Here is an 8954-nt window from a genome sequence, read left to right on the forward strand (position 1 = left end):
AGGTCTGAGTTAGGGTGACTAACCATCCAGTTTGCTTGGGACTTGGGGGTTACCCAGGGCAAGGGACAGTCCTGCTAATGGGAGAGTTGGTCACTCTAGTTTGGATCCAAGCTCTGCTACTTCATAGTTTTCTGGCTTCAGATAGCATTCCTGGCCTTGTTGAAATTGGTTTTCTCTTCAGTCAAGCGGATTGTTGGAAGGATCAAATGAGATGCTGTCTGATAGTTTAGCAATGTGTTTGACACATAATAAATGCTCAGTGACTATTGACATAAACTGTCAGATTCCATGTAAGTAAAGTTTGAAAAGAGGCACAAACTAGTTTATGATGACAGAAGTCAGAATAGTGGTTACCCTTGTCAGAGACCAACTAGGGAGGACCTTGAGGGGGACTTCTGCAGGGCTAGGAATGTTCAAGATGCAAATACTGAACTTTATCATCTCTGTGGAGCCAACAGGATATTTGGGTTACCAAAAACATTCTGTACGCTATTGGTTATGTGAATAAAGGCAGAAAGAGAGAGAACTTAAACTTAATTTCCATGAGGTGAATTAAATAAACAAGAATCTGCAGAGAACTTCGGTTGTTCTTGCTTCTTCCTTATGCACGCTCCACCCTACAAAACGAAAGCTTCTGTTTTGCTGTGCTCAGCTGTCCTCCCAGCCTCCGTTCATGCAGCACACTTCTGACCTTGTGGTCATATGGCCTCAACCCATGTTGTGCTGCTTTGCTTGGCTCTCTCCCTGACTCTTTCTTTTCTAATAGGAGCTACTCATCCCTCCACAGCCAGTGGGGGCATATAGTTCCCCAAGAGGACGCTTAAAGCTGACTCCCCACACCTACCTCAAAACCTCACTGCCAGGAATGTGGAGTCACCAAGGCTATGTGACCTTGAGGAATACATAGTCTTTGTTCATTCCACTTCTAGGTATATCCCCAACAGAAATGGGTGCTGGCGTCCAACAAAGGACATGTGCAAGAATGTCAACAGCAACTTTATTCATGTGAGTCAAAAAATGACAAAAACCCAAATGTCCATCAAGAGAATGAATAAATTGTCATGTATGTATACAATGGAATGTCAGTCAGCAATAAAAACACACTACTGTGCTTCAGACAGTAACCCTGGATGAATCTCACAAACTAGAATGAGGAAAGAATTAAGGCAGGCACACAAGGGCATGCCTGTATGATTCTAGAATCGGCAAAACTAGGGTGGTAGAGGTCAGAATAGTGGTTACCTTGGGGTATTGACTGGGAAGGGGTACAAGGAGCCTTCTGGAGTGTAGGAAATATTCTCTATCTTGATCAAACTAGTGGTTACACAGGACCACATGCATGTGAATATATAAATATCCATCAAGGGGCACCTGGCTGGCACGGTAGGTTGAGCGTCTGACTCTCAGCTTCGGCTCCGGTCATGATCTCAGGTGTGAGATGGAGCCCCACATCCAGCTAAGTGCTCAGCAGGGAGTCTGCTTAAGATTCCCTCTCCCTCTCCCTCTGCCCCTCTGCCCTGCACGCACTCTCTCTAAAATAAATAAATCTTTAAAAAAATATATTTAAAAAACAAATGACAACAGCTACAAAAACATCCAGCAAGCTGTGCATTTAGTAGTTGTATGCTTTACTGTGTGTCGTCTACGTACGCCTCCTTTAAAACAAGTGAATTTAGGGTCCTCTGAGCCTCTAAAGGGAAACTTAAGGAAAGCTGCCACAACCCCATGGAGTTGACTGGGGCAATAATACAGGAGAATCTAGAAGATCTCAGACTCATCCTGGCTTCTAAGCTATAGGGTCAGAGGGAAGGATAGAGAAGGTTCAGCATGTTACTTTGGCAGCCACTTTCCATGCTCCGCCCGCAACTGAGCCTAAGGGCTGAGGGGCCCTGTTCTGTGCTTTCCCTCTGTGACCTTGGCATGGGGAAGGGCTGTGAGCCAAACTCCAAGGGTGATAGAAACCCTGATGCTGGGGCTTTCTTGTGAGGGAGTATCGTTCTCTATCTGCCCCTCCCCTGGGAACTCAGTCCCGAGACTGGGGGCTGCTCGAAGGCCCGGACCTGGTCTGTGTTTCCCCGTTGCTCCAGAGCTGACACTTCATAGGTGCTCGGTGCACAGTTGTCGAATGGATGCCTGAATCCATGGCCTCCGGTCACCTAGGGCATTATTAAATTCCTCCCAGCTGGAGCGGATGACTGATCTCAAAGCTACAGATGTGCTTTTTAACTCATGGGTCATTTGGGTGATCCTTCCTAAAAGAATTGGCATTCTAGGGTAGCTTCTGGCATCTGTGACTTGCTTCTGTCCAATGCAGTTCTGAATCTGCTAGAAAAGACCTCCAGTTCTCTCTATAAACAAGTTTCCCAGGACCATTAGAAGGTTTCATCCCCACCCACACCTAGCAAAGAGCTGTGTGGGCAGAGGCTAGGACGGCTGGGCTGTTCAGTCCCTTGAGGAGACTTCTGTGCTATCCAAATAGGTAGCCATTAGTCACATGTGGCTATTACATTTAAATTGAAAGTAAATAAAATTTAAAGTTTAGCTCATTACACTAGCCACATTTCAATTGCCCCGTAGCCGCGTATAGCTGCTGACTACCATGCTGGACAGGGCAGAACGCCATACATTTCCATCATCATAAAAAGTCTGTTGGACAGTACTGAATTCTAGATGATCTTCAAACCCTCTGGAAACCTTTGGAGGGGAGGAGGAAGGAAGTGAGGAGGATCGGACCCCCCCCAAGTTCCACAGAGCCACCCTGCCTTATGAATTCAGATTTCAAGTTAGGTTTCATTTAGAGAAAAAAGCTCTATTGCTTTTTAATTTTACAGTGCTTTTGGAAAAGACAATAAATAAAAACCATATTTAAAATAAGCACATTGTAAAAAAACACATCTCCCCATCCCCTAACCCTCAGGCCATGAGTCACGAGCTTGTGGGAGCTACACCTTGTCCTACATCTTGCTTTTTCTTCCACTTAATTTATCTTGGGTCTTGTTCATATTGGTACATACAGATCACACAGCTGCATACTATCCCACTGTATGGATATACCATAATTTATTTAGCCAGTCCCTACGATGGATATTTAGGTTGTTTCTGGTCTTCTGCTCCTACAAACTACACTGTAATGAGCCAATATCCTTATATGCAACTCATTGTGCATGTACGAATATATCTGTAGAATAGATTTCTAAGGAGGGAATTGCTAGGTCAAAGGTCACATGCTGAACTGTCACCCTAAAGTGGTTGCAACAGTGAGATCTTTTCCCCACACCCTCAGCAGTGCTGTCTGCAGGCATGCAGGCTTCCTGCAGAGGAACAGTGGCTCCTCTTGGGAGAGGGCTTCCGTTGCCTCCTACAACCCATCCCACACACCTACCTTCTCTTCTCGTCACTCCCTCCCGCTGCCGAGAGTGACTAACTTACTTGAGCATTCACCAGGCTCCCAGGTACTGGTCTAAATCCCTTACTTCAATGTCTCATGTACTCTTCACCACATTCTCAGGAGGTGTATAAACTATTGTTGTCCTCATTTTACAGAGGAGAAGCCTGAGGCTTAGAGTTTCCCTAATACATGGTCACCTAGCTGGTTAGTAGTGGAGCTGGGATTCAACCCCAGGTCTGTCTCACTTGAAAGCCTATGCTTATTACCAATAGGCTTCCCCGCACACCCCTCTGCCCTTGCCCCTTCTCCCAGCTGTTCGCCCCATTAATAGCCACCTACCTCTCTTCAGTGCCTTCCTTTGCCCCCATGCCATGAGCCGTCCATTCCTGCTCACTCCCTCCTTCCTACGGTCAGGGCACACGCCTCTTCGTTCCATGCCTCGGTTTCCTCTATTCTTGGCCTTGGGACTGCCCCACCTGAACACGGGCTCAGCCCAGCCCTCCCCCCAGGTGTTCACCTTTGCCCACAGGGCTGGGCGGCGGGGGGGGGGGGGGGGGGGGGGGGGGGGGGGGGGGGAGGAGGGGTTGGGGGGAGAAAGCAACGGCTTCCGTCACCTGACCCTACTCAGCCAATTCACGAAGACAAGATGTCAAGTTAATGAGCCTGTGGGCCTCTAATTAGCTGTCAATTACCTCAAATTAATCAACTCCTCGCCTAATTAAGCATTATCGGCAGGTGGGCACAAAGCAGACCATTGTGTGGGAGCCATGAGAAAAGCCGGGCTGGCAAACTTGGTTAGGATCAGCGCGGTGCACCGCGCCCGCCTCCCCACCGCTCTCAGCTACCCGCCCGGCGCAGAGGCACCGGGGCCCTCTGCCCGCCATGGTCCCTACACCCCGCGGACCCCCTGGACCTCCTGGGCAGCTGGGTGGACTGTGCGTCACGAGAGGGAGGTGCAGAGCCTGGAGGCAGGTGGGACAGCTGTTGGTGGAAACTGTGTGGCCAGGCCGAGCAAGGCTACGGCGAAGGAGAGGGCTTCGGGTTGGAGGTACCAGCTCCAGTTAGCTCTGGTTAGAGTCGGGGCAGAAGCTGGGCTCCGAGCTGGACAGAGCTGGGGGGCGGGGGGCAGCGGCGGCCAGGTCCTGGCTGGAAGTTCAGGCCTGTGCGGGCAGGAGGACTGGCTTCCGATCTGGCCCTGCCACGAGTGAGCTCTGTGACCCTAGGAAGTGACTTCACTTCTTTGATTCAGTTTCCATCTCTGAAAAAAGATGAGAATAATTTTTTGAGAAACCTTATTGGATCTTTGGGAGGATTAAATGAGATTAAGCCTGTGAAGCACCGGCCCCATGTTAAGTGTTCAATGAGTTTTAGTAGTGACTGAAGGAAGTAGGTGGGTGCCTTATGAGAGAACCATTCAAAGGGCGCGATGTATCCCCAGATTCTGCAGTACACCCCTGGAAAAATGTCGGTGGGTGCCGAGGACATGTTGGGTGCCAGAAGCTGGGGTGTCCTGGCTATATAATCTGCTCTCCAGTCCTCATGTCCCACCATCTTCAAGGGCGCATACAGAGAGCCCGGGGTGCCATATGGAGCTCCCCGGATGAGGTGACCACAGGTCTCTACCTAGTGACCAGGAAGAAGAGAGCAAATGAGGGCCCCTCCCTACTTGGGTTTTGGGCTGCAGAACATACAGAAGAGGGCACGTCCAGGCACCGAGTTCATGCGCCCAGCCGTGGTCCTAGAGGCTCAATAGTGTGCCCCCTCTGCTTAGCACAGGACAGGTTGAGCCTGGGGGCCAGCTGGATAGCTGTGTGCCCCCGCTGATGGTCAGATGCCACTACACCCATCCAATTCCGTCCCCTTATTCCACTCTAATCATCCCTTGAAATCAACCCACCAAATTTCTCATCTGTACCTCCTATCTTGACCCTAGCACAGGACTCCGTCTCCCTGCTTCTTGGGGCAGCAGAGGTCCTCAGCCTTGCTTCTGAGCTTGGAAACATCTTCCCCTTCCCTGGTTAAATCATTAAGTCATTTAGCAAACATTTATTGTGCCTACTGATTAAAGCTTGCAGTGTAAAGGGAAGATGGCCGGATAAACACTTACAAATCACTAAGGCACACTCTGGAGATGTGAGGAACAGAGCTAGGATTTGTTAAGTACCTACCAGATTCTGGCAGGATGGCAAAGCCCGATGTGGGTGCCGGTCCTTCTGAATCCTGTCCACCTCCACCAATCAGGTCTGTGCCCAGGGGTGGGGGTGGCGGGGAGCGGTAGCCAGGTGGATGCTACTTCCACCTGGGCCTGGGCAGGTGAGGCCTCCCATGGAAGCGGAAGCTTGAGTTGAGCCTTGAAAGGGGTAATGTATTCTAAACAAGAGGGACCAGCAAATGTGAAGGCCCAGAGGCATACAAAGGACGTGAGGAGTTTGGGAAATAGAGAATATTGCCTGAGTATGCTAAAGGAAGCCGTAAATGCTCACTGCCCAGGGAGCAAGAGGAAGATCTCAGAGGGCCTTCAAAAGGGCCTTTCTAGTAGGGATTGAGGGAACTTTTGGGAGACTTGCCTAAACTCTGACCTGTCTTAGGGGAGCTGAATTCCATCAGACCCATAATTTACATGAAGCTGCTTGAGTGGATCTCCAGAAGGAGAGGGAGGGACCTGGAGCAGTGGGACCTTCCTAAAACCCCTGAAATCACATCATTCTGTAGGCTGCCTCCCGAGAGAGAGGACTGCTTCCTCTTTTGTACCGCACAACACAGCACCTAACCGGTGCTGAGTACACAGCAAGGCCTGTGAAATATTTGGGGGAGGTAATTTGTTTCTCCCTGTCACATACTGACATGTACAAGGTGCAGGCACTTGCCTTAAGCCCAGACCTATTTATCCCTCTGGAAATCCTGGAGTTGAGACTAAGAGTTCCATCGGGGCTCGGCTGGAGAAGACGCAGGCCGGGGAGCGGAGGCAGGACCACGCGAAGGGGGAGCTGAGTGGCCAGGCTGCGGGGGCAGGGGCAACGGCACCTGTGAGAAGCTGCAGTCTGTCTTTCTGGGACCACCCTGTCCCAGATCCCGTGAGGCCCCCACCTCCTTGTGTCCTCTCTTACGTTAGTAAGTCTAGGTATCTGTACCTGGACCCCACCCAGAACCAACCACCCCAAAGCACCCGGCACACAGGTACGGTATATTCAGAGGAGTCCTGGCCCATGGTGGGAAGGCCGTTTTTTACAGACCAGCCAGGCCTGTGGTTCTGATGTAGCCACAGGAGCACCCAACTGGGGGGATGTCCTCACAGAGTTGGGGGATGGATATTATGATACAAACAGTACAGAGCCCAGTGAGAGGTTCAATGAATATACTACACCTGTATATACTGTTATGTTTAATGTTTATGTTTGTCATGATAGGTAATGCATACACGCAGTTTTTATTTTTTATATTTTTAAGTAATCTCCACACCCAACGCGGCATTTAAACTCACAACCCGAGACCAAGAGTCACGAGCTCCACCAATGGAGCCAGCCAGGCGCCCCACATACATAGTTTTTTTTTAAACCAAATTAATACAGGGGCGCCTGAGTGGCTCAGTCAGTTAAGCATCTGCCTTCAGCTCAGGTCATGATCCCAGGCTCCTGGAATCGAGCCCCACATCAGGCTCCTTGCTTAGCAGAGAGCCTGCTTCTCCCTCTGCCTGCTGCTCCCCCTGCTTGTGTTCTCTCTCTCACACAAATAAATACATAAAATTTTTAAAAAAACCCCACAAATTGGGCGCCTGGGTGGCTCAGATGGTTAAGCGTCTGCCTTCGGCTCAGGTCATGATCCCAGAGTCCTGGGATCGAGTCCCGCATCGGGCTCCCTGCTCCTTGGGAGCCTGCTTCTCCCTCTGCCTCTCTCTCTCTCTCTCTCTCTCTCTGTGTCTCTCATGAATAAATAAATAAAATCTTTAAAAAAAAAAAAACCCACAAATTAATACAAAAGATGTACAGTAAAATGTGGGCTTCCCTCACACTCTTGTTCTCCAGTCATGATTCCCTTTCCCGTAATCAACCAGTAACCAGTCTTTCAGATAGCCTTCCAGAGGTTTAAAAAGTTATATATACACTTACATATACATGGAGTGCCTGGGTGGCTCAGCCGGTTGGGCGTCAGACTCTTGATTTCAGCTCAGGTCATGATCTCAGAGTAATGAGCTCAAGTCCTGCGCTGGGCATGGAGCCTGCTTAAGATTCTTTCTCTCCCTCTCCCTCTGCCCCCCCACCCCATGTGCTCTCTCTCTGTCCCTCCCCTCCCCCACTCTCTCTCGCTAAAAAAAAGTGGAAGTAAAATATACCATCCTGAATGTTCCTTACCATACTAATACTGTCTTGGAGATCGTTGCAGATCAGAATGTGTAATAACAGCTCCACAATGTTCCATTGCCTAAACGTGTACTTTTTTTTCCCCTTTTAAAGTTACATAAAATCATCACGGCCAAAAGGAGCCTAAGGAGACACCACTATTACATGTCATGTGGTATCCTGGAACAGAAATAAGGACTTTAAGTAAAAACCAAGGAAAACTGAATAAAGCACAAACAAAGTAGCAATGTATCAGTCTGAGTTCGTTAACAAATGTACTAATGTCAGGTGTTGATCACAGGGGGATTTGGGTGTCGGGGATATGGAGAACTCTACAATCCCCCAGTTTTTCAGCAGGGTTAAAGCTGCTCCTAAAAAAAGTAGTGCTTATTTAAAAATAATTTTAAAACCTATATAGTTGTTGAGATTAAGGAACTATTGCCTCAAGAAAAAGCATTAGTGAATGCCTAATAGTGTTGGGTCACCATTCAAAGGGGTGAAGGAAATTACTGCCCTGAGGGACTCTGAATTGTTTTACGTTTAAAAAGGTGGTTGGAGTCAACGCGGTCCGTATACCGCGAGGCAACTGAGGCTACAAAAGGGAATTGCTCGTGCCTGGTCACAGACGGTCCCCTCGGGTTTCTGGGCACCCCGAGGCCCCGCGCAGCCAGCCTGGGCAAGTGCTCCCGCGTGCCTGGGCTTCGGGCTGGGTGAGCCGGGGCTAGGACAATTTCGGGTTAACAGACTGGCACACAAGCTAAAGGAAGGCCGCCCTCACGACGGGAGTCAGGCACCGGTCAGGAGAGGGTTGGGACCCTGGGTGCCTCGCCGCCCGCCCGGCCCGGAGGGGCTTCCGCGCCTTCACCGCTAGGGGGAGCCGGGAGCAGCTCGCCCTCCGGGTCCCCGAGGCTCCGGCCACCCCGGGCCCCTTTCCAGTCGTTAGACCTCGGGCCGCCTGAACTCCGCCGAGGGGCCCGCCCTGCGCCACCCCCCCGGCCCAACCCTCCCCTGCGAAAACCCTGCCGTGCTACTGCCCGCCTTCTGTACATTAGGACCCAGAGAGGCTAGCAGACGCGCTCTGGGTGGCACGGCTAAGGCAGGGCAGAACCAGAAACCCAGGGCGTCTGGTCTGGACCTCCATGCATCACGGGTTGTCCCTCAGGGTCTCAAGCATCTTCCCTGTAGCTCCTATCTAGACGGGGAAACCGAGGCACAGGGCAATGCCAGGG

Source organism: Callorhinus ursinus, unplaced genomic scaffold (assembly GCF_003265705.2).
Source record: "Callorhinus ursinus isolate GAN/ISIS: 27379988/994484 unplaced genomic scaffold, GSC_fseal_2.0 scaffold8, whole genome shotgun sequence".
In the NCBI taxonomy this organism is placed as follows: Eukaryota; Metazoa; Chordata; class Mammalia; order Carnivora; family Otariidae; genus Callorhinus; species Callorhinus ursinus.